Source organism: Euprymna scolopes, chromosome 17, assembly GCF_053919585.1.
Source record: "Euprymna scolopes isolate OS-2025 chromosome 17, ASM5391958v1, whole genome shotgun sequence".
Classification (NCBI taxonomy): domain Eukaryota; kingdom Metazoa; phylum Mollusca; class Cephalopoda; order Sepiida; family Sepiolidae; genus Euprymna; species Euprymna scolopes.
In genome coordinates, this window is record NC_136498.1 from 16,001,216 (window position 1) to 16,026,921 (window position 25,706).

The window sequence follows — 25,706 nt, forward strand, 5'->3', positions numbered from 1 at the left end:
TATATATATATTGAGAATAAAAGTGTAACAAGTTTATATATATATATATATATATATATATATATATATATATATGTTTTGAAAACTTATAAGGCAATTAGGTTACACAGAATTTTCTGCATTTCATCCCTGTGAGGATTCGTCAGGCATTTGCATGGAATCGATATTACTTCACATTTTTTTGTATACATTTATTGGGGTTATCTAGTTAGCCAATCAGATGCTTTCTTATTCACACACACATAGCCAGTGGCTGTGCATTTATTAGGTAGATGTTCACTTGATCTCTAATTGACATTTTTTTTTTGTTTTTGGCAGGGCTAGGTTTCTCTTTTCTTCATGTATTGGTATTGTCGAAGCAAATACTGAAAGTAGATACATAAAATTTTATGTTGATACATAAAATAATAATAAATAATATAACACACACACACACACACACACACACACACACACACACACACACACACACACACACACAAGCTTGAAAATTAGGTATATTTTTAATTCTCAATTTGTACATTTCATGATATTACAATTTTTAGTGTAGGGTTCAAAAGATGCATTCAACATAGATTTGGTGAAAGGTATAAGTAATGTGATATATTTCAACACATTTAATCCACCCTGCTACTCAATGAGAAATCCTTTACACTCCTGCTTCAAGCCATAAAACTCTTATTTTAATCTTTAATATATTTTCAATGTATGTGCTAAAAAGCAAAATTATGTCTATCCATAATAAATATTTTGCTGAAGACAAATCCAAAAAACGCACTATAAGTTTACCCACAGTAGAATTTTCATGACCTGTTGTTCTCTCATTGTTGCTTAGCAACAACATGGAAAAAATAACTTTACCAATGATAGATAAATTATAATAACGGTTTCAATTATCGATAACTATCAGGGGCACTCAGAGACAAAACTTAACTAAGATCATTCCCGAACTTATACACTAAAGTTCTGTAAATTTTAAAGAAAATTTGTTCAGTCATTTCAGAGTCTATGAGGAACGAACTCACACACACACTCACACACACACACAGAGACAAAGTTGCATTTATATAATGGTAGATAAGGTAAGATGCATATATAAGGTCTATTTCCAAAAGAAGCTAGACTGCTTCCTTGCTGATTATAATTTAGTCGTCAACAAATTCTTGTGATGGACTGCGAAAATTTGTTCTGTTTTTGAGCACCAACGAATTAATTAACCAATCAACAAGGATTTTATCACTCAATGAGGAACCCCTTCCTGTACTTTAGCATTCTAACTCTGTCCCAAGCTATCCGCTGCTATGTGGGACCCATGTGTTGAATCAGGTCGTCTTTCCATCTCATTCTTAGTCTTCACTTTGGCCTTTTATATTCATGAGGTGTCTATTCCATTGTCCTGATGGACCATCTGTTGTCATGTTGTCTGGCTATGTGCCCTGCCCATCTGTGTTTGGATGTCTTGATGGCTGTATTGATGTCAATAACTCTTAGATCACGTCTTATGAAAGACCACTTGGATATAAGGGTCAATGAGTTTGTCAAACGAGCGGTGAGACAACAGTGAGAATTGATAATGATGGACAGAATCTTATTTTTTTAGAAGACAGCTCAACAAGAATTTGTTAACATTAGACTTGAAAAGGACCCTGTTGTAGTTAGTTGAGAAGTACGATAAGTTCTTGGAAAGGAACTTTGCTCATTGAAGTTCCATTTAGTTTTAAGTAGACAAAGGATGAAAAGAAAAAATTTTTTAAATTTAATCGCAGTTCATTTCATTGCTCATCCATTCGATTTGCCAATCATTTGCATCTCATCAACCTTTAATCTTGAGTAATTCTTGTTTTTAGTAAGTGGTGACCGTAATAGTAAACAGCATAAAAAATAATTTATTGCATGTATATATGTATTTGCAGGCATATATATAATATTTTTATTTATATAGACAAAAGTTACATAGTTGCAACACTGAACATGCTGATGTTTCGGACAATAAAGCTTATATGCCACTAAAGACATCTGGTTTGGGAAACAGACGCCTTCAGTGGCACATAAGCTTTATTACGTCACCTGATGAGGACTTTTGGTTCTTGTCAACCAATTGTCCAAAACATTAGCATGTTCAGTGAAGCGACTATCTAATATTTCTCTATATAAATAAAAAATATTGTTTTGCTCTTTTTTATGGAGTACTCTCAATATCTTTGTTTGAATTCATTAGTTTTCCCTCTTGAATACCTTTAACTTAGTGTATATATATATATATATATATATATATATATATATGTGTGTGTGTGTGTGTGTGTGTATGTCTGTGTGTGTATGTCTATATGAATATATATGTGTGTGTGTGTGTATGTCTGTGTGTGTATGCCTATATGAATATATATGTGTGTGTGTGATTGTATGTCTGTGTGTATGTCTATGTATATATGCATATATATGTATGCATATATGTGTGTATGTTCGTATATGTATGTGTATATATGCATTAAGTTGAGGAAACCCCTCTGGGTGAAGCAAATCTCTGATTTAAAAAAAAAAAAAAAAACATAAAGCGGGAGACCAGTATCCGCATTAAGCTGGTCTGCAGTTTGATTTGTTGCTGGCTATCTTGCTCATGCTTGTTGCTGGATCTCAACATTTTGAATGGAGAGAGAGAGACTTAGCTGTCGTACAAAGCTAAAACTCTGTAACATCATCTTTGTATAGATACTTCCTCAGGCATTTGTCTACAAAAATTGTCCGTGGCGATGGGAAAAGTGTCACGTATGTAGCCCTGAAAAGCTGGAAGCATGTAATAATTGATCTGCCATCATTCTATATATGCATATGTGTGTGTATTTATGTATGTCTACATGTTAAAATATGTACTAGTGTATGTATGTGTATGTATACCTATTTGTATATGTATGTATATATGTATGTGTGTATATATTTTTATTTATTTATTTATTTTTGTGTATATATGTTTATGTGTGTCTGTATGTATATACGTATATATATATATTTGTGTGTATGTATATGTTTATGTATATATGCATATATATGTATGCGTATGTGCATATACAGTGATGATCATATTTATTGGCACGGTAAAATAAAAGTTAAATTTTGTCTAATAAATTCTAAAAAAGGGATTAAATTAAAGAAAATAACAAAGTATATTATGTATTTTTAACTGGCCTTTCCGATGCAGCAATCGGATTTTAGAAAAAATAGATAACAAAGGAACAACAAACATAATTGCAAAAAACCCTTGTTCAAAATTATTGGCACGGCTTTGTTTTTCTTTTAGTATCAGTATAATATCAATCAATTTCCGGTTTACGTGCTTTCTGAACTTTTTTATAGCCATATTATGCTTGTTTAACGCTAATTCAGTGAATAATTTTTTTTAGATAATTTTTAGATAGCGATTTATTTAAACTATTATAAGTGACTAAATTATAATTTTCAATCGCCATGGTTAAAACTAAGGAACACAGCGAAGACGTCGGGAAGCTTGTTGTAGCATGCCATACCAATGGGGAGGGCTATGATAAGATTTCAAAGAAGCTAAACCTTCCCAAATCCACTGTTAGAGCCATAATAAACAAGTTCAAATCGCAAGGCCACGTTATGAGTTTAGAGGGTAGAGGGAGAAAAAGGATTCTTTCCCCAAGAGATGAACGGAAAATTGTTCGACAAGTAAAACAAAACCCAAGGATCTCTGTTGGGGAGATTGTTGATGAACAGAGCACCTCTGGAGTGAATGTATCTCGACATACAGTTGGTAGAGCTTTGAAGAGAGCTGGTTTAAAAGCATGTCGTCCGAGAAAGACTCCCTTATTGAAGCCTATGCACCTGAAAGCAAGGCTAGCCTTTGCAAAACGTCATATTGATAAAGATGTTGCATTCTGGAAACGTGTTCTATGGACTGACGAAACGAAAATAGAGTTATTTGGCCATAATAAAGTGTCTTATATTTACAGAAAATCTGGCGAAGCTTTCCTGCCTAAGAACACCATACCCACAGTGAAGCACGGTGGAGGCAGTTTGATGTTTTGGGAATCCTTTGCTGCCTCTGGACCAGGGCGACTTGTTAAGGTCACAGGTAGCATAAAAAAGGAAGATTATGTTAAAATATTGGATGAAAACCTGAAAGACTCTGCTAAAGAGCTCTCACTTGGTCGTCGTTGGTGGTTCATGCAAGATAATGACCCAAAGCATTCGGCTAAACTGACTAAGAAATGGCTTGAGGACAATCATATTAATGTTTTGGAGTGGCCATCACAAAGCCCAGACCTTAATCCAATTGAAAATTTATGGAGAACATTAAAATTGAGGGTAATGCAAAGGAAGCCTAAGAATCTTATTCAATTGGAGGATTATTGTCAGGAAGAGTGGGCTAAAATTACTACTGAAGAGTGCAACAACTTGGTTGTAAACTATGAAAAGCGACTGAGGAAGGTAATCAAGGCCAAAGGCTATACAATTGATTATTAAATAAATCGTGCCAATAATTTTGAACAAGGGTTTTTTGCAATTATGTTTGTTGTTCCTTTGTTATTTATTTTTTCTAAAATCCGATTGCTGCATCGGAAAGGCCAGTTAAAAATACATAATATACTTTGTTATTTTCTTTAATTTAATCCCTTTTTTAGAATTTATTAGACAAAATTTAACTTTTATTTTACCGTGCCAATAAATATGATCATCACTGTATATGTATGTGTAGGTATATGTAGGTAACTTTATGTGTATATATGTATATGTGCATACATGTGTACGTATATGTATGTGAATATGTATGTATATGTGTGTATGTTTTTGTATATGATAGTATATATGTGTATGCATATATACGTATATGTGTGTGCATGTGTGTATGTATGTATTATATGTATTGTGTATGTATGTATGGATGTATGCATGTGTGTATGTTTATGGGTATGTATGCGTATGTATGTGTGTATATGTATATATATATATGTATGTATGCCAAGGACCGTCTTCAATGTCATGTCTGCTTGAGCGTGTGAATTCGCTGGCAGGACTAATAAAAAAAAAAAAAAAAAGAAGGTTATTTTCGGGCTCATGGACTTTCAGTGACTGGGGGAGTGGCACTCGTCTGACAAGAAGTTTCAATCATCATCATCATATATGCATATATGTGTATATATATGTATATATTTGTGTGCATGTATGTGTGTATGTATATATATTTATGCCGTTGTGAACACGTCTTCAATTTGAAAGTTGCACAAGCACTGGCAGGAATGACTGTCTCTTCTACGAATTGTGTGTATTGAATTGCAATATTTTTTATGCATGTTAGATTCATTTGATCATACCGATCATCGTCATCGTTGTCATGAACACTCCTTCATGTATATTCTACATGTATGTGTATTTGTACGTGTGTATATGCATATGCATGTACATGCATCTATGTGTGTATGTGCATGTTGGCATGTGTGCATACATGTGTATGTATGTTGGTGTGCATGTGAATGTATGCATGTATGTGTGCGTGCATGTGTTTGTTTGCATGCATATGTGGAGTTCAGAGGGCTCCCGTAAGTTGTGGTGAAGGCAACCCATCTAGGAGAAGCAAATCTCTGAATTAAAAACTATAAAGTGGGACACCAGTACCTACATTAAGCGGGTCTGCAGTTTGACTTGTTGCTGGCTATCTTGCTCTTGCTTGTTGCTGGATCTCAACATTTTGAACCAAGAAAGAGACTTAGCTGTCGTACAAAGCTAATGGCGATGGAAAAGTTGTGACACGGGTAGGCCTGAAAGGCTGGAAGCATGTAATAACTGATCTGCCATCATTATATGCATGTATGTATGTGTATGTATGTATGTGTATGTATGTATGTGTATCTATATATGTGTATGTATGTTTATATATGTACATGTATATGTATGTATATAAACATATGTATGTATGTATGTATAGATGTATAGATGTTTATGTGTGTATGTATGTATGTATATGTATGTGTATGTATGCATATATGTATATGTATGTGTATATGTATATGTATGTGTATATGTATATATGTATGTATGTGTGTGTATGTATGTATGTGTGTATGTATGTATGTGTGTATGTATGTATGTTTATATATGTACATGTATATGTATGTATATATGTATAGATGTTTATGTGTGTATGTATGCATATATGCATATATATGTTTGTGTATGTATATGTATGTGTATGTATGCATATATGTATATATGTATATGTATGTATGCATATATAAATATATATGTTTGTATATGTATGTATGCATATATGTATATATATGTTTGTATATGTATGTATGCATATATGTATATATATGTTTGTGTATGTATATGTATGCATATATGTATATATATGTTTGTGTGTGTATGTATCCATATATGTATATATATGTTTGTGTGTGTATGTATATGTATGTGTATATATGTATATGTAGGTATGTGTATGTGTATATGTGTACGTATATGTATGCATATATGTGTACATGTCTTTGTATGTATGAATGTGTGTATTTTTATATATATGTATGTGTATATGTGTGTGTATATATATATGTATGCATACCAATGACCGTCTTCAATGTCATGTCTGCTTGAGGGTGTACAAGTTGTTGGCAGGACTTAGAAGTCATGTTCAGGGTCATGGACTTTCAGTTGCTGAGAGAGTGGCACTCGTCTGACAAGACGCTGTAATCATCATCATATATATGTGTATATGTACAAGTGATATATATATATATATATATATATATATATATATATATATCTGTGTGTATATGTATATATCTGCATGTGTATATATATATATATAATTTCATGTATATACATATATATTATAAGCTGATATATATTGTGTATAAATTTTCCATATTTACTTCAGTGGTGCTCACGATGTGAGTAGAGTTTAGTAGTAGTAGTAGTAGTAGTAGTAGTAGTAGTAGTAGGAAAATATAATTATAAATGGCAAAAGTGTCGTTAAAATTGGATGATTCTAATTTCGGTGATTAAATAAAGCACTTAAAAACGGCCGACATAATTACACTGCTGCCAAGTCATTTGTAGACTTAAAATGTAAGACAGCAGTGGAACAAGTGAGAGATGCCAATAGGCTATTTTCGTACATGGATTCTGGATACATTATTGACAATACCGAAAGCGTTGCTGGAGTAGACAGTATCAATAACCACATAATTAAGCAAGATACAAAACAACGGCTATTTTATGACCATAAATAAGTAATGAAACAGCTAATCGGTAAATTTAGGAATTGAAATAAACTTATTTCTTCCAGAAGGAATTGGAGATGATAAATTAGATGTGTACATTGGAAATTGCACTGAACTAGGTTTGTTCTTTTGTTTTATGGCATATCAAACATTTTTAGATGATTTAATGCTTATCCAGTAATTTTAGAAAAAAATGTTCTGCTTCAAATGCGTTTTATCTTCAGATATTTATTTATGGTGTTTGGTTTGATTGTTTTGTAGCGAAAATTACTGTTTTTAACTTTGCTGAACTGAGTTTTGTAAAGAGGAGAAAAACAATAGCATCAATGTTTGGTGCATTTTAAGTCATGAATCCAATATCTTCAGACAGCGTGATTTCGTAGCACAGGACACTAAACTAGGATACTATAACAAGCAACATACTCAGATAATAACAGCAGTACTAATAAATGGTCAATTTTTCTGATTCTTTCTTTAGGGCATAATAGTCCAAGGCTTCAACTACTTATATGTATTATTTACCTTCTCTGCAGGACAGTTAGACACAAGGTCAAGTGGGGATTTGAAAAGTCGGTGTACTCTGGCCTTAAAATTTTTAAAAATACCTGAGCAGCCCATCGGAATGTCTTGGCTGATTAGTAATAACCCCTTCTAAAAGGGTGGAGTTCCTAGGACTGAACAGAACCCCAACTTAGCCCAATAGCAACAAAGCTATTATCAGATTGAAAATGTGGGACCAGAAGAGATACAGGGCATCTTGGAGGATTTTACTTCTTGTCAAAAGGCCAAGGAGAATAAATTCACAATTACGTATAGGTAGGACTTTGGAATCTTTCTGTCAAACTCTAGAGTCCACAAGGATCCACGGTGTAATGTACTTGGCAAAATTAAGTTAAGTGAAACTCTTATGAAGGTTAAAGGTTCAATACTCTGTGCAGGCGATACTAAGAATATAATTTTAAATTACTTAAATCTTTTACCCGGTCATGGTTGATGGAACAAGAGTATGCTACCCGCGTGGATTAAATAAAAGATTCTACTTAATAGCTTAATATTCTATACAGATTCCCAACTTCAACAGCAAGACTCCAGAGTTCAGAAAGATTCCTGATTTTGACAAGATACATCTGAAGAAGGTTAGAGATTACATCAGCCGAAATGTGAAAATAACACTTAAGATGAGAACAGTAGTCTGAATAATCAAAATAAGGCATACTTATACAGGGTGACCCCCCCCCCCAAATAACAAAAGCTAAATGGAGGCCATCTAGAACATATGCCGTAGAATGGAGAAAAAAGGCCAAAGACCCTAGTGTTTTGATATGATGTTTTGAATATAATAAACTAGTTATGACCAAAGTTTCATTTCATTCGGACAAAATACTAAGAAACAGGGCCTAATTAGAGTTGGGGCCCGTTTTTCTTTTGGGGGGGTCACCCTGTATTTATATCTGTATCATTATACTAAATGTGAGTTAATGTTTGTTTCCCTATGGTTTTATTTCCTATATATATATATATATATATATATATATAACTGAAAGAATACCAATCCCAGGACAGATAAAATTCCAAAATTCCACAAATAAAACAGTTTTGTACCATTTTTATGTCTTCTTGCAAAGATTAAAATTAAGATATGATGCTACTAAACTATCTATTCCAATTTTGATTACAATTCATGATTTTGATTCTAGAAAATGTCTAAAATTTAAGGCTTATGTTTAGCCCCATTTTACAGAAATTTTAAATATCTGACCTATCTTGTTCTTGAACAAAGTAGGTCAATTGAGAAAAAAAGGACTGTAATGACTAATAATGGAGGCAAAACTTGTACTTGACACTCACAGAAACAAATATAATTGGTCGAATTATAATAATTTATGAAAACGTTTCTGTGTTGTTGTTGTTGAAAGGATTAAGGTGACTAAAGAAGAACATGAAATTCAGGGAATCTTGTTTAATTAATGCCCTTATGATGATGGATCAAATTTAATGTAAATCTGAAATATTTGAATGAGAAGTTGTGCTCACATTCTGTCCTCTAAAATCCCTTTATAATCCCCCACCCCACCAAAAAAAACCCCTGAAGTTTAGGGAATATTTCGTAATTGATGTCTAATACCTATTGAGATTTCACAAAAATCTGAGATGTCTGCATTTTCACAAAAAGACTCCACTGCTTCTTTGCCCCTTTGCATAAAACAAAATTAAATTAAACATAGCCCACATTTTGACTGTGTTCGAAAATTCATAATGATCGGTTAATTAGTTTAAGAGTGACTCCTATACATACAAATATATGAATTAAAAAAAAAAAAACGAAAATATTATAAATACACCAAGCCTCAAAGGAAAAACAACAACAATTTCTCCTGACGACAATCGGATGTCCAATAGAAAGCGCTTGAGAAAAGTATGGCCAACCAACAACTTTTCGGCACCATTCTATATACTATGCCTACCGAAATTAAAAAGACTGCTCAGCAAATAGAAAAGATATTCAACAAGATCGGAAAAAAAGAAAAACTCTGTCGTGTTCAATCAAACGTGTCTTAATATATAAACATTACATATACTTAACTGTATATAAAGACTAATTAGAAGACCCGGCATTGTCTGAGATTCAATATGGAATCCTGTGTCCTCCCGACACTTGCAAATAGCACCATATTATCTTTTTAATTCTTATTTTATGTTTTAATATTCAACGTCTTCTTTCACTGGAGATTATCGATTAGCGATGCTTATCAAAGACATTCTCAGGCAAAACCTATCTAAGAACACTCCCGGCACATGTGAAATTCTGTTAAATTTCATAAAAATCGGGCCAGCTGTTTTCAAGTTCATATAACTCTCTCTCTCTCTCTCTCTCTCTCTCTCTCGCACACATCACAAACAAACACACAAAGTTCCTTTTATATAATAGTAGAGATTTAACATGGCATAATCACGTTGACACATGTTCCCACTGGATCACCAAAGTTAAGCAACATTGAACCTGGTCAATACTAAATGGGTGACCATTTGAAATTTCTAGGTGCTGTATGTGCTCTCCGCTTATCTTAGCATTGTTTCCAGTCGTCCTGGACTTTTTCTTGTCACTGGATTCATTCAGGAGAGGCATGATTGGGGATTGCACAACCCTTGCTTCACAATTACATGCGCAGCTGCCCCTACAGGGGGTATCCTTTGTCTTTCGAGACTGAACGAGGCATCGAGAGATTTAACAATTAACAATACGTGGACTTTTGTTCTCATCCATACTCATAGACGTATACATTTACGAACACCCTGATGATGATGATGATGATGATGATGATGATGATACGATCCTTTCCAACCATTCCTTAGCAGGCCCCTCCCCTGGGATGTTTGAATATTATTATTGGATAATAGATTAACATAATCAGCTGTGAACGTTTTGTGTGCATACGACAGTTGCTAGGCGCCTTTTTTATTTGCCAACAAACTTGTTGATCCAGATCTGCATTTATTAAAATTCTGACCGATTGTTTGGGCGGGTTTTATGGAATCAGTGAAAAATATTTCAGCCAGAATCTATAATTCTTTTTACATAAAACAGAAATTGTTCGTCTGCATGTCTCCTTTTTTTTTTTTTTTTTTACACATTTTCCCATTCAATAAAACCAATGCCAATTATAATTCACAATGCTAATCATAACAATAAAAAAAATTTTTTAAAGGAGTTAACATTCTCCTCATCATTGATTGATTTTTCAGACAAATTATTGGACCCTGACTTCAGAACCAATCAAGTGTAAGGGAAATAATTCTTTCTTAAACGTTACAAAAATAGCATTCTTGGTGCTTCTGAATAGTTGTGTGCCTATGAAATAGGCGCACAACTTTAATTTAAGAGAGTGACATGAACAGGGGAGATAATTCAAACTTTTTTGAGAAGGAGTGATAAAAGAGGGAGATTTGCGTGCCACTGTTTCCTTATAGTGGACACATGCTCATTGTGGCTGCTTATCCCTGTCTCTCCATCACCATACCAGATATTGTGCTTCTATTTTCATATTACAATATTCTAAAAGTATAAAAAAAATGTCAAAGGAAAAAAAGAAAATTCTTATCATTCACATGTATTCCATTAAGCTAACGAGTACTGCTTTTTAAATTGATCATAGATGTAAAATTCATAAGCATTCACATTTGTCTCATCTGCCAGTTGGCAGCCCTGCAAGGTGGTTTGGTCACACAAGATCCAATCAACCTCCAGGTTATATTAATTTCAACTGGCCCTTTAAAGATTTCTTCCGAATCCCTTTGGAAATTGCAAGCATCAATCAAATAGTTTCCTGACACTAATAAAGAAAGACATGCTCACTCCGGCCTCTATCACCAGTTTCGAATAAAGCTATCTTCTGATGTGACCTTTGACCATCAATACACCTGAAGATGGGTGGAGATTACATACACAGAAACGTTGTAGAAATAGCACTCAAGATAAGAACAGAAGTTCAAATAATCCCCAAAATATGAATTATCATTCCTGATTTCAAAAATTCAGAAACAAAACTATCTTCTCTTGAAGATAGATTTCTCTTAAAAGACTTTCAGCAGCCAACCAACTTTCTTACTTACATTTCTTATCTACATGTCTTAACTTTCAGCAACCTACACCGTTAGGTGTAGGTCACTCAAATAAATACATTAGTTTATAGAGAATAGCTTTGTTTACCTTACATTTGGTGACCTTTTCTTATTTTATTTTATTTAATTTTTCATAAAATATTGTCAAGGTACTTCTCAGAGCACTCATCATTGTTTAGACAGAGTTAATGGTGTGGGTCACTTTATTAAATGCCGATATTGTTGATTATAGAAGGGCTTTGTTTTTGTTTTGTTTGACATCCGTTTGTATACGGCATAATAATGTTGACACAACGATTCCATCAGATCACCAAAGTTAAGCAACATTGAGCCTGGTCATTACTAAAATGGGTGACCAATTTGGGAATTCCAGGCGCTGTACATAGGAGGATGCCAACACCTCTCTGCGAAAGTTGGAAAAACCTAACACCATCATCTCCCCTAACAGGGATATACATGCGACTGGGGACCACTTGTGAATTTCATACTCCCACGGAACTTCCTCCTTCAGAGGAAGCCAGTTAAACTCAAATAGGGTTAGTGCCATTTCACACACATCCATTTAATCACAGAATATTATATAAATGCACACATCAAATACATATTACAACGAACAGGTAAAAACATTATGTCCATGTACATTCATACATTCTTGAAATGCTTATTTAAAAAAAAAATGAAATAGCATCACATCCAGTTTACTGTTTAACAATCAAGAACAACAATAAATGGATTACTTTAAATGATAAAAACGCAAAATACATAATCGCTTAATTGCTTATTCCTTTTATCATCTGCTTCCATGCATATAACTTGTTACAGGAACAATTTGAAGACAAAATGCGGTACCTATGTGTGTAAACACAGCACGTGAAATATTGCAGTATGGCAGTTATTAATAAAATAACAGTAAAGCTTTGGAAATTACTTGTGATGGAAAAATATTAATATGCACTGAAATTTCTGGAAATTAATCCGGTAGAATTTTAATTAAAAACAAAAATTAAAAGCAGCAATTTTACACTTGAATGGCGCCAAATATAAACATTTGACTTATCTCCCCTGAATCAGAAAAATAGCATAGTTTTAGGACGTCGGATAGAAATTTATCAAATAAATAAATTTAAAAAAAAAACAAACAAATACTTGATTACTTTCCATAAATTTCAGTGTAACATAATTTTTTTTCCCCATAAGTAAATTTTTCCTATTATTTTATTTATAATTATTATATTTCACACGTGTTTTCATACATAAGTAATAAAAAAAAAAGCTTACTTCAAAAACTAAATACACTAGATCAGAATTCATTGTTTAGCTTTTCTCCTTTCTAACTCACTTCCATATAATAGTCTTCAGTAATACATTAAAAGACATCCAATGTTGAGGCTCCGTTTGGGGGCTGTGAGGAATGATAGGTTGCCTCTTAGTTACAATTGCTCCCAAATTCACTTTGGCTCAGGTTGGTAATGTCTGTTAGGGTATCTGGTGTTATCAGATCAAGTTGTCTGAAGATACTGGCTTTTTGAGCAAAAATGCATCAAATATTGATGTTATTGTGTTTTTAAAAAATTTTTTTTTTTTACTTTTCCCTTTTCAAAACTCAATCATGTTCTGCAAAGTTAAAACAATTTTTCTACAGTCAAACCAAACAATAAGTAAATATTTGAAGATATAAAGAACTGGAAGTGTAAAAACTTTTTTCCAAAATTACTGGATTCAGCATTAAATAACTTGAAAAGAGTTGATATGCTATAAAACAAAACAGCAACTCTTCCATATAAACATTCATTGAATGTTCTTAATATCGCCAGCCTAAATAGCTTAGTTGTTTGAGTGCTAGACTGAATAACAAAATGTCCATAGTTCAATCCTGGATTTTTGCATACAGTATATTTTGAAACTTCCAGTAATTTTTTTTAATTTTAAATACAACAGCATAAAATAAAATGAATTTTTAAAGTCGTTTTATAATTATTTAATCAAATCCATCCTTATCATTTTCTCCATGTTTTCCTTAACTTTAAACTGTGAACTAAACCTGCTTTTTTTAATTCCATTTTCACCCTAAACAAGATACAGTGCCACTTTGATGTAGGGGGCTACTATCAAGGACAAAAGTTGCAGGGATACTATGTAGGGAGTTGAGAAGCAAGATGTCTGTACACATTACACTTGAATTTCTGCATGTCAGTACAGTTGGGAAAGCAGGAACCTGGAAGGGAATTCCAAAGTCTAGCGGTTCTGGGAAAGAAACTATTAGAGTAGAAGGCTTTCTTACATCTAGGAATCTCTACTGTGTAGGGGTGGGATTTTGCTGTTTGTCGGGGGTATTTATGTTCAAGGGTTTGTAGTTCGTCAAAGCATTCACCATTAAAATGTAGAAGAGGCAGAGAGATGCAACATTTTGTCGATGGAACAGAGGTTGAAGCTTTGATGATAGTTTAGGACCTATCAGGTTGACGGCTCTCTTTTGAACCCTGTCCAGGAGCAAGAGACTAGTAGCAGATGCACCAGCCCAAATGTGACAATAGTACTCCATACATGGGTGAATGGTAGCCTTGTAGAGATACAGGATACTTTCAGACGTAAGTAGCTTTCTAGCACAGTAGAGAGAGAGCCAATATTCTTGGCAGCGGCCTTGGCAATGCTCTCAGTGTATCTGTTTCAGCTCATGTTCCCTGTGAACGTTAAGCCGAGGAGTTTGAAAGAAGTACTTTCAGTTAATTTATCTTTAGTCATAGCTATTGGTGATTGAGAAGGTTTCTTGCAATTATTGAAGGAAACAAGCTTCTTCTTGGTAGCATTGAATGTGACCATCCATTTTTGTCCCCATTCCACTACAGATTGGAGGTCTTCCTCTAATGTTTTTGCCATTTCCTTAGATATGTGTTCATTTTTTTCCCCTCTCATGTTTATTATAGAGCGTGGTGTCATCAGCAAATACTCATCTCAGAAACAATTTATCAAGGAGGTCATTTATGAATATTAGAAATAATAAAGGTTCAAGGATAGACCTCTGAGGTACACCCGCATTTATATCATATTGTTTAGATGTATGACCGTCAAGGACAACCTAGATTTTTCTCTTATCTAAGAAGGATTTAATTATGTTAAGTATTCGTCCAGTTATATTGTAAGGTCTGATTTTCCTGAGAAGACCATTGTGCCATACCCTGTCAAAAGCCTTAGATATATCTAGAGCTACCACTCTACCCTCAAGTGCTTTGTCCAGTGTATGGTATATACGTTCAGAGATTACAGTTAGGATATCTGATGTAGAACGGGCTTGTCTAAATCCATATTGTTGGTCAGTCAGAAGTTTGGCAGCTGTAAGGTAATGGACTAGAGCTTGGTTAATTATGGACTCAAATATTTTGGTGAAAAGTGAGGGGAGGCTAATGGGGTGATAATATAATGGATCAGTTCTTTCGTCAGAATTCTTGTAAACTAGTACCACAGAAGTAGTTTTTCAACTGTCAGGAAAGCAAGATTCGTTAAGGCATTTGTTGTATAGTTAAAAAAAAAATTATTTTAATAGCACAGCCAAGATGATCCACATGCTTTTGAGGTGTCTTTGTTTTTTATCATGCACCTGAGAAGGGGTGATTTTCAGATCATCTAGTGTGGTGTCTGTCTGCAAAGGAAAGTCAGGGAGGGAGTGGTTTTCTGGGTCCAATGTGGAGTTTAAGGCAAACCGACTGGCAAGTATGTTAGCCTTCTCGATTGCCTCATGATTATTGGATAGTGGGGGAATTGTTGATTGCCCATTATTTACTACATTACTAATTACTGTTGTAGATTTTCCAGAAATCACAAGTTCCTAATTTCTGTGCTTCGGAGCGTTTTCTGGTGGTTTCAGTGCATTCTCTCTTAGCTGTCACTATTTTTTAATTCTCACCGATTCTTTCAATGTGACCATACTATCAAAGTTTCCCGTTCTGCACACATACTATTCAATTTTCCTCTGAGGTCATCAGATCTAAGCTGATATTTAAGATTTACATTACACATTCATCATATTATTTCCATATCATTTCTCTTCATGCAACACATATCCTCAAATCCCACTTTCATACATCATCACATATCGTACACGTTTTGCACATATATATGTATTATCCATATCTGAGTTCTCATCCATCTATAGTCTTACACTTCTTGCATGCAAACTGGTTATTCTTCTCTCAACCTGCAATTCCACTGCACTTCTTGCATTTTTTTTAACATCAGTTGGCATTGAAAATGTTCGGAATCTCACTTCCCTGATAAATTGCCTCTGTGGTACCAGTTTCCAAGAGCTCTGATGAAAGAATTTACCCACAAAAGTACCGACTCATAAGTCTCATCCCATTCCTCACTGAAATATTTGAATAATCAATTAATCAAGCGATAATACACAACCTTGAAAATATGAAACTTCTTTCTGGCCAATACCATGCATTTAGGCAATCTTATTGGACTGCGGATATCCTAATGGTCATCTCTAAACGCATATACCATAAACTGGATAAGTCACTAACTTGAAATTAATATAAAACTGAAGATAGTTGGGTTGCGGAACCTGTTTATTGCCAAGACATAAAATGGATGAATGAATGCATCTAACTTAAATAATGTGTTGTATATATTAATTCTAGAAACATCTCTACACTTCTATAAGACTAGACAAATGCTAAACCATTAAAGAAATATTTAATAATAAAACTGAATTGAAATGAAACTTGAATGGTTGCACTTGATTTATCTGAGGCCTTTGATTTATATATATTTTATTTTGCAAAACAAAAAGTTTAACAAAACAAAATTAGGAACAAGGCTAATCAAAAAAGTGGAGAGGTGGGTATATGGTCATCTTTGTCACTATAAATCTGATTTATCTACTCTAATCCTAGCTAGAATTCTCAGTCACCATAATACCACAAATACACCAGGGGTCGTCCTTCTTAAGATTCCCAAATCAAATGTTTTTTTTTTTAAATTCATTTCTAGTAACCCTTTTTTCTGAATGTAAACAGATTAAAAAAGTTTTCCACATGTCTGATTACCAAATATACCAAATTTCAAGTCTGTAGATAAAAAATTTGTTGAGTATATAGGTTGAAAAGTGTCCTCTTACATATACACACACACATTCTCACTTTTATAGATATACTAGCAGGCCACATAAATAAAATATGCATAAATATATTTATATTTTAATTCATGCAGAATTCTTATTTATTGTAATTATACTGTAAGTATTAAACGTAACATTAAAGGCCAGTGAGCATACAGGATGTCCCAAGAGATGGACCCCATTTGTTTGCAGAAAAGTTCAAGGTCTGTCATGTAGTGTGGAGTACAGCATTATCCTGTTGGAATAACCATCCATCCCCACACAAACGATGGCCCCTCCGTGATCAACGATGCTTTCTGTAGCATGCTAACATAACCAGCCGCTGTCTGATGATCCTGCACCACCTGGAGCTCTATTATCCTTTTGTAAGAAAAGGCACTCTATACCATTAGGGAGCCTCCACCACTATGATTTGTGGAGGAAATTTCAGGAAGCATGTTTTTGTTATGCCAATATTGTTGGAAGCCATCAGGGCCATCTAGATTGAATTTTTTTCTCATCAGAAACAGGACTTTCTTCCACTTCTCAACGTTCCATGTTTGGGATATTTTTTAGATGGTGCATATTTAGGATAAAAAGTTCTAACTAGCACACATGTACCTGTACATATATTTGTATAAAAAAATATATATATAAAAATATACATTATAATCTATGGAGCATATAAAAAGTAATCTACGGAGCATATAAAAAGTATTTGTATGTATGTATATGTATATATTTGTATGAAAAATAAATTATTAGTACTATAGTAAATTCGAGAGCGAGTTGATGCAGTGATTGCAGGTGATTAAATGACTTACTGACTAGATGGTTTTCTAACGAATGATAAAAAATATTTTTTTGTATAGTTTTAAAGGTTAAAACTTCAAAGACTATATATATATATATATATATATATATATATATATATATATATATATATATATATATATATATATATATATATATATATATATAACTGACCTTGTCTCTGTTTGTACAGAAAGTCTCTGCCAAACTCCTCTCTTAAAGTTTTGGTCTACAAACTTTAATCATGATATATAGGGGAGTTGGATCTGTGGAACAATTTCGATTTTGTTTTTAGCTGATAAAAATAGTTGTCAAAATTGAAAATAAAATGTTGACCTTGGCAGAAAAGTTGAATAAAGCTGTTACTTTTGTGCATGCACAGAAAAAAAAAACATTCATAACTTTTAGTCGCTTAATTTTTAACCTTTCATATCCATCTGTCAATAGCTCAAACGGTAACAACACAGGAGTGCTAAATAACGACTAAAACTTGAGTGCTAAACGTTTTGGTTTCAATTTTAGCTGACGGTACCTGTCTTTTTTTTTTATATATAACTTTAGAAATCATTACTATATATTGAATACAATATAATAATCAAAAGAAAATTGGTTTTCTATAATATAAAAGTGAAAATGTGTGTGTGTTTGGGTGTGTGTACATTTTTTGTGTATGTCCGGCAAAGGCTTTCTGGAGGTGGGGGCGTTCTATGGGGTCACTCATTCTTAAAACTTTTTATATGCTCCATAGATTATAATATCTATGATTTACGAAAGAGGGCGGTGTGTATCTTTTATTTGGGCAACTTTTGCATGCTATTTTCACAGTATTTCTTAGTCTCCATGTGTTTATTTGGCTTTTCTGTATATAAATGAAACTGACCCCGTAGCAAATTGAGCCTCCCTGGCACTCGTGCTTGGGGCATACAAAAAGCAACGATGTTTGATCAATGTGGCCAAAAACCGTCATACCAGACAATTGCTATTCATTTTGACACTTCCCTATTTATGGGGAAGTTTTCCCTGACATCTTGGGTAGAAAGGCAGACACTGGCTTGAAGCCAAAGTTAAGTTTCCCCATATGGCGTGATTCTTGACCTCATTAAATTCACACAGTTTTTAATCGTTAAATTAAAACACTTTTCATTCCTCTTCTTTCGTGGCCAAGCGGGTAAGATACCAGTCTTTTTTTTTCCCCTTTCTTTTCCAACTTTGCATCAAGCCTTCGGGTTCAAGCCTACCTTCCTACCAAAACTTTTTTTTTTTTACACCTCCAAAACACTCGGACAATGCCGGGCATCCCTGCTAGTATAATAATAAATACAAAATCTTCATGAATGAAAATATGATATTTCTGTATATTTTATGACCGAGTAATGCTGGGTGGCGCCTGTTCGTATATATATATATATATATATATATATATATATATATATATATATATATACTAGCAAAAGTACCCGTCGTTGACTGGGTTCAAAAACAGCCTACAGAAAATGAACTCTGATTTATGAAAGTATGATAGGTTATGAAAAGGAAGGGTTATAAAGAGATAGCTTCGAATTTGGGGGTATCAAAACCAAAGCAAAATATGATGAAAGTAAAAATAAAATAGATAAACCCCATAATTTATTATACCATACCTGTTCACACTGAAACACTTATCACAATATTCTGTGAATCTATATTAAAAAAACCTTGTTAAACTTTGTGAAATATTTCCATTCTATGGAGGTCAGGCGCTAACGAACACTCCATAATTTTATTATACCATATTTCTTCAAACTGAAACATAATTATCAAAGTATACTTACGCAGATAGATATGAAAAGTCTTTATTAAAGTTTGTGCCTATTTCCATTCCATGGAGACCAGGCGCGAACGCAGACCCCACAATTTTATTATACCATCCCTATTTAAGTTAAAACATACTTAAGTATTCTTATGTACATCTATATCAAAAACACTTGTAAACGTTTTTGTTTTTAATTTTTAAATTTTTTATTTCCATACTTTGTGGACCAGGTGCGAACGCAGACTCCACAATTTTAATGAACCACCATTCTGCCAGATTAAACATATCCATTCCTGTATCTCGATATATCTTCTATCATTATATGTAATCAGCTTTTTAAAAATAGTCAACCATATAGGAGCCTATTTGTGACCAGACACGCACACACACACATACACACATTCAGCTTTATATATATATATATATATATATATATATATATATATATATATATATATATATATATATATGAAATAAAAATTACAGTTAAGTTTACCAAAATGATCCAAGATGGCAAAACTAAAGTATATTATAAATATTGAAGAATTAATATTTATAAAGTAATCTCAACCAAATGTAAAAGCTTGATAAAACCAAATAGGCAATAGTGCTTATAATATATAAATATGATTTTAATTCTTTTTCAAAGTGTTTTTTTAACATGTTTTATTAACTACTTGTTCTTATATATAATGTGATAATATAATTATGTCATCAAGTAGTAGAAACTTATCAAGATAAGAAAAGCTGAACACTATGAAGGGGAACAAAAGCAATAATATTACATAAAAAACGAAGAATAAAATTTATATATAACTTTATTATATCATAAGAATAATAAAGAAAAGTAAAGGTAAAAATTAAGAAAAAAACCTTTTTAGGCCATAGCATTTCGAAGCTCAATGCTTTTTTTTTTTACTATTATCTACATATATCCTATCCTTTCAATTTAACGCTACTTTAATTACTTTTTACCATATTATACTATTCCTTTATTCTCATTTCATATCTAAATGTCATTAAACCAGGTTTTCTATATTTGCATTTTGTATAATTCTGGCCTTTCTCCTTTTCTGATGAGAAGCATTTAGCTTCGAAATGCCATGGCCTTAAAAGTTTTTTTTCTTTTTAATTTTCCCCTTTACTTTTCCTTATTGTTCTGATGATATGATGAAGTTATAACTTTTATTACTAATCTTTCATTCAATATTATATATGTGTGTGTGTGTGTGTGTGTATGTGTGTGTGTTCTACAGCATAATCATACTGACACAGCGATTCTCTTCAGATCACCAAAGTTAAGCAACATTGAGCCTGTCTAGTACCAGGGGTGACCATTTGGGAATTCTAGACACTGCATGTGCTTTCTGCTTATCTGTGGGTGTGTATGTATATATATATCTATATATATTTGTCTAGTGTTTCCTTTTCAGATTAAATATGTTTTTAACTCATTTCAAAGTGTTTTTTAACATATTTTATTAACTGTTTGCTCATATTATAAGCTCTATTTCCTATTTGGTTTTATCAAGCTTTTATATCTGGCTGAGATAATTTTATAAATATTAATTCTTTAATATTTATAATTTACTTTAATTTTACCATCTTGGATCATTTTGGTAAATTCAATTGTAATTTTCATTTTATATATATATATATATATATATATATATATACCTCCTCGACATAACTACCCCCAACAAACCCGACAAGCTAGTAAGTCTCATCCCTTTATAGTAGAGATCCCTAGGTGCAAGAAAGCCTTTTACTCCAATAGTTTCTTCCCCAGAACTGCAGGTCTTTGGAACTCCCTTCCGGGATTCTGCTTTCCCAACTCTACTGATATGCAGAAGTTCAAGTGTAATGTGAACAAACATCTTTCTACTCATCTCCCTTCATAATGCCCCTGCAAATTAAGTCCCTGATAGTAACCCCCTGCTTCAAAGTGGCACTGTGCCTTGTTTGGGGTGAAAATTGAATATATATATATATATATATATATATATATATATATATATATATATATATATCAAATAGACAATTATTTCCGCTCTAATACTACCGTCATGATTTAATGATAAGTAGTAAAAATGCATTTTGGGATAGGTTTTTTTTTTAAGTTAGTTTTTATTCTTTTGTTTTCTTTTTCTTTCTTTCTTTCTTAGTTCTTTCTTTCTTTTTTCTTTTATACTTTATTGTTCCCTTCTTTTTCTGTCTTTCATTTTATTCAAAACCTACATATACACACATTTGGTTTAGTAGACACGTGTATGCAACCATGTGAATTCACACACGCACACCTACACGCATACTCTCTCTCTCTCTCTCTCTCTCTCTCTCTCTCTCTCTCTCTCTCTCTCACTCACTTCTGTGCTGTCTTGTAGACACCCACTCACTAGAATAACCAGAAAGAATCAATGCTTTTTAGAAAGCATAGAGCTCTGACATCAGTGCAAATCAATACCATTCCCTAGGCTCACTGCTTGTACATCTTCAGTTTGACACTCCCTCGGCTACTGGTAGTGTGGCTTCTTCCTCCAACATTGGATCACCTCCAACGCAAAGGTAGGCAAGATTATATATTTAGACAAGGGTGGTCAAAAACTATCAAGTGACATTTTGGACATAAATCCCTCTCTTATTTTTCTCTTTCTGACTTTCCATCGCTGTCTATCTATCTATCTATCTATCTATCTATCTATCTATCTATCTATCTATCTATCTCTGTCCTATCCTCCTCCTCCTCCTCTCTCTCTGTCTCTCTCTGGTTCCTTTTAGAAATGTGACCCATATACAATTTTCTGAAACCGAATCACCTTCCGCATTGTTAAAGGTTGTATAATAAACCAGTCTGACCATTTAATCACAGTAAGCCGTTTTTTTTTTTTTTTTTTTTTTTTTTTTTAGGAGAGTTGTTATTGACTACTAACACGATTACTTACACACACGCACACACTCATATATTTAGGTGTCTAGCTTTCTATACAATAAATTAAAATGTACGTAGTTCCGTCTTGCTTCAATAATCACGTATGCAAATTTATTTTTATGAGCAAAGGACAAACATGGCACTTATATATATATATATATATAAAAAAAACAGTGATTGTCCAGAATTTCATTCATATAAAAAAGAAAGAAAGAAAAATCTGTATGATATATCTACCCGTAACAGAAAGAAAATGTTGTACACAAAAAATCATGTATATTGATTTTTTTAAATAAGAAAATAAAATTCTGTGGCCAAACAAACAGTGACAATATCACAAGACCATCTTGAAAACAAGGGAAATAACTCAAAATAATTAAAACTTGCAAGACACGGGTGGGGTCCTTCTACCCTTATCCCTGAGTAGCTTCCGGGCCTTGATAAGTGGTGATCACTGTGTAAAAAAAAAAAAAAAGACATGTTTAATATCAGGACATTGGAACAGATTTCACTTAAGTTATTTTCTGTGTAAAAATAAAAGTACTTGATCAGTTTATGTGATTTTTGGAATATGATATTTTCTTTTCATCATGCCTTTGATCCTCACCTTGTAACACTGAATGTTTAGCAAGGGGGCATCAAGTACCATTTTTTTTTTTTTTAAATCTTTGGTATGATTTGATATTAGCAGATATTTTTACCATTATGCCAAATAGGTTGATTAATCTTTATAATAACTGATGATAATAAAAAAGTAAAGAATAATCGCATATGCAGATTTAATTTTTATGAGCAACAAAGAGGAGGCTTCCTCTTGATAACTAATGATACAACAGATAAAGAAAACAATTTTTTTCACTTTTAACAGACACACAACAAAATATTTCCTTGTTTTTTTTTTGTGACTAAAGTAGGAATTACTCTTCGAGTATACGGATGCTTTATTTACAGATTTGGGAGGTAGAGGGAATTAGTTTTTAAAGTAAAATCTGTGTATATTTTTTATTTTTTGTAAAACTTGTGTGTTTGTTGTTTAAGTAAGAGTTAACTTATATATATTTTTTATTGTTAATATTTTGGTAAGTTTTACTCCAATTGGTAAAAATTAGGAAATATATTTATGAAAACAACTTGTATGTTTTACACTGTTAAAAAGTTTATTTTATTTTTGAAGTTTGTTCACATGTAAATAGAGACATCTGATTGGTTGATAAAAAAAGGAATGGATAGAGTACACGTTACTATGGCACTAGGTTTTACCATATGAGTTCAACTCTTATGTAAGTTTAAAAGATTTTTGTTTTAACTGAGTACATGTTTTATAAATCTTATTATAAATTTTCCTAATGTGTGTGTGTGTGTGTGTGTGTGTGTGTGTGGTTTATCGCAGCCTACCGGCAACCCACCCAGGCAAGTAAGGTACTGAAATAAAGCTTATGACTCAGCAGATGTTTTAGTGATATTTATATCCATGTTTGGTGTATGGAGATTAAAAAAACATGCAAAAAAATAACGATTTACTAAACAATGTTTTATTTACTGGATATTTTTGATACAAGGACTCAAGTTTGCCCAGCTGGGCAAACTTGAGTCCTTGTTTACATAAATTAATGCAACATAATATCATAAAAAAATTGCATAAATATTCTTTTTAAACAATGCGTGTTAGATATTGACCAGTAACCTAATCAATTATTATTATTATTAGAAAAATAAAACAATTAGATTTTGGAAAATGTGTATTTATAGCTTCGAATATTTAGTCAGGAATTTAAGCAGATATTAAATAAAGTCGATTTCGGAATTTTCAGAATAATTGTGGAATTTGGTTAGAAGTAAACATATTTTGGCTAATGTGAGAGGTCACCTGTTTGTATCCTTGTATACATGGTTGGGTTTTTCTGACATAATAGTTAATTAGCAGGGATCAAACTAGGGAGTTGGCAAGAAACGCATTAGCGAACAGATGTGTGAAAAACCCTGTTGGAAGCAGCAAGGGGAAGAACGAGTGAAGATGTAGAAAGAGACTCAGCATGCTAAACTCTGACATGGGAATCCATAAGATGAATAAAATCCATGTAAATATAACTCGTTGTTATGGCGTTCTTTTAGGACCAATAAGAAGATGTGTGATTCTTTTAGTCTGAGATAAGTAGATATATTGTTATCGTTTGATTGTGAAAAGCTGTCGTTAAAAGTTTGTGTGTCACGTTTGTTAACTACATGTATTTGTCAAGAAGTGGCTGTACACATAATGAACGTTTTATATACAATGACACAGGGCACAATGAATATTTCTATTCTCTGTATACACACATTCATTAGATATCAAAGATACTGTTATATACATCATTAAACGATTAACTCAAGTAAGAAATACAGACATGTGTATATATATATATATATATATATATATATATATATATATATATATACACACACATATGAAAAAGTTAAATTTCAAATATAGAAATTTTATTGTATGCAAGACAAAGAATACAATATAGTAAAATAATTTCCTTTACCCAATAATAAATTTATTACAATACGCGTTGGATCTTTTTACCTGCCGAATACCAAGAACTTCCATTACAGGATTTAGCATGCACTTTCGATTTGAAGTTCAATATCCTTTTTTTTTTTTTTTTTTGCAGCAGCATAAATATCCAATTTCTCTTATTCTATGTAGCTAAAATGATTTAAAAACTTTAAAAACATTTAACTTAATTTTATATGTTTATTACCTTTAGCAAATTAGGTGCAAATTTTTTTTATAATATTTGCTAATATTTATCCTCCGAGGAGATGTATAAACATTGAAAACTCATGGGTTAAGGAAATATATTTTGCTATGCTGTATTCTTTGTCTTGCATACAATAAAATTTCTATATTTGAAATTTAACTTTTTCAAATCACAAATTTTAAATTCTTAAATTATGATTTATTTGCTCTATCTAGTATATTGAGCAATTTTATTTAGCTGAGATAGTCTTATATAAAATATTACATCCAATAATATTTTGTAAGACTCATAATCACTGGATTTGCACACCAGTAGATTTATTGTATTTCATTATTCTGAATAATTTATATATATATATATATATATATATATATATATATATATATATATATATATATATATATATATATTCAGCATTAGTTTAAAGTGAAATCTAATGCTTTTTGTTAACAAAAACAATAATGCATTC

At 32.5% G+C, this 25,706-nt stretch overlaps 1 protein-coding gene across 5 annotated transcripts in view; it reads left to right on the forward strand.

Moving 5' to 3' along the window:
- The window catches only part of LOC145296688 (ras-related protein Rab-3), a 411,003-nt gene that overhangs the window by 103,864 nt on the left and 281,433 nt on the right, over positions 1-25,706 (forward strand). The window contains exon 1 of one of the 5 annotated variants that reach the window (XM_080142653.1): positions 21,811-22,129. The exons of the other annotated variants lie outside the window; for them this stretch is intronic. The gene's annotated coding sequence lies outside the window, so the exon portion shown is untranslated. Of the gene's footprint in view, positions 1-21,810; positions 22,130-25,706 lie in introns of those variants that run through there. 5 annotated transcript variants of the gene reach the window in all.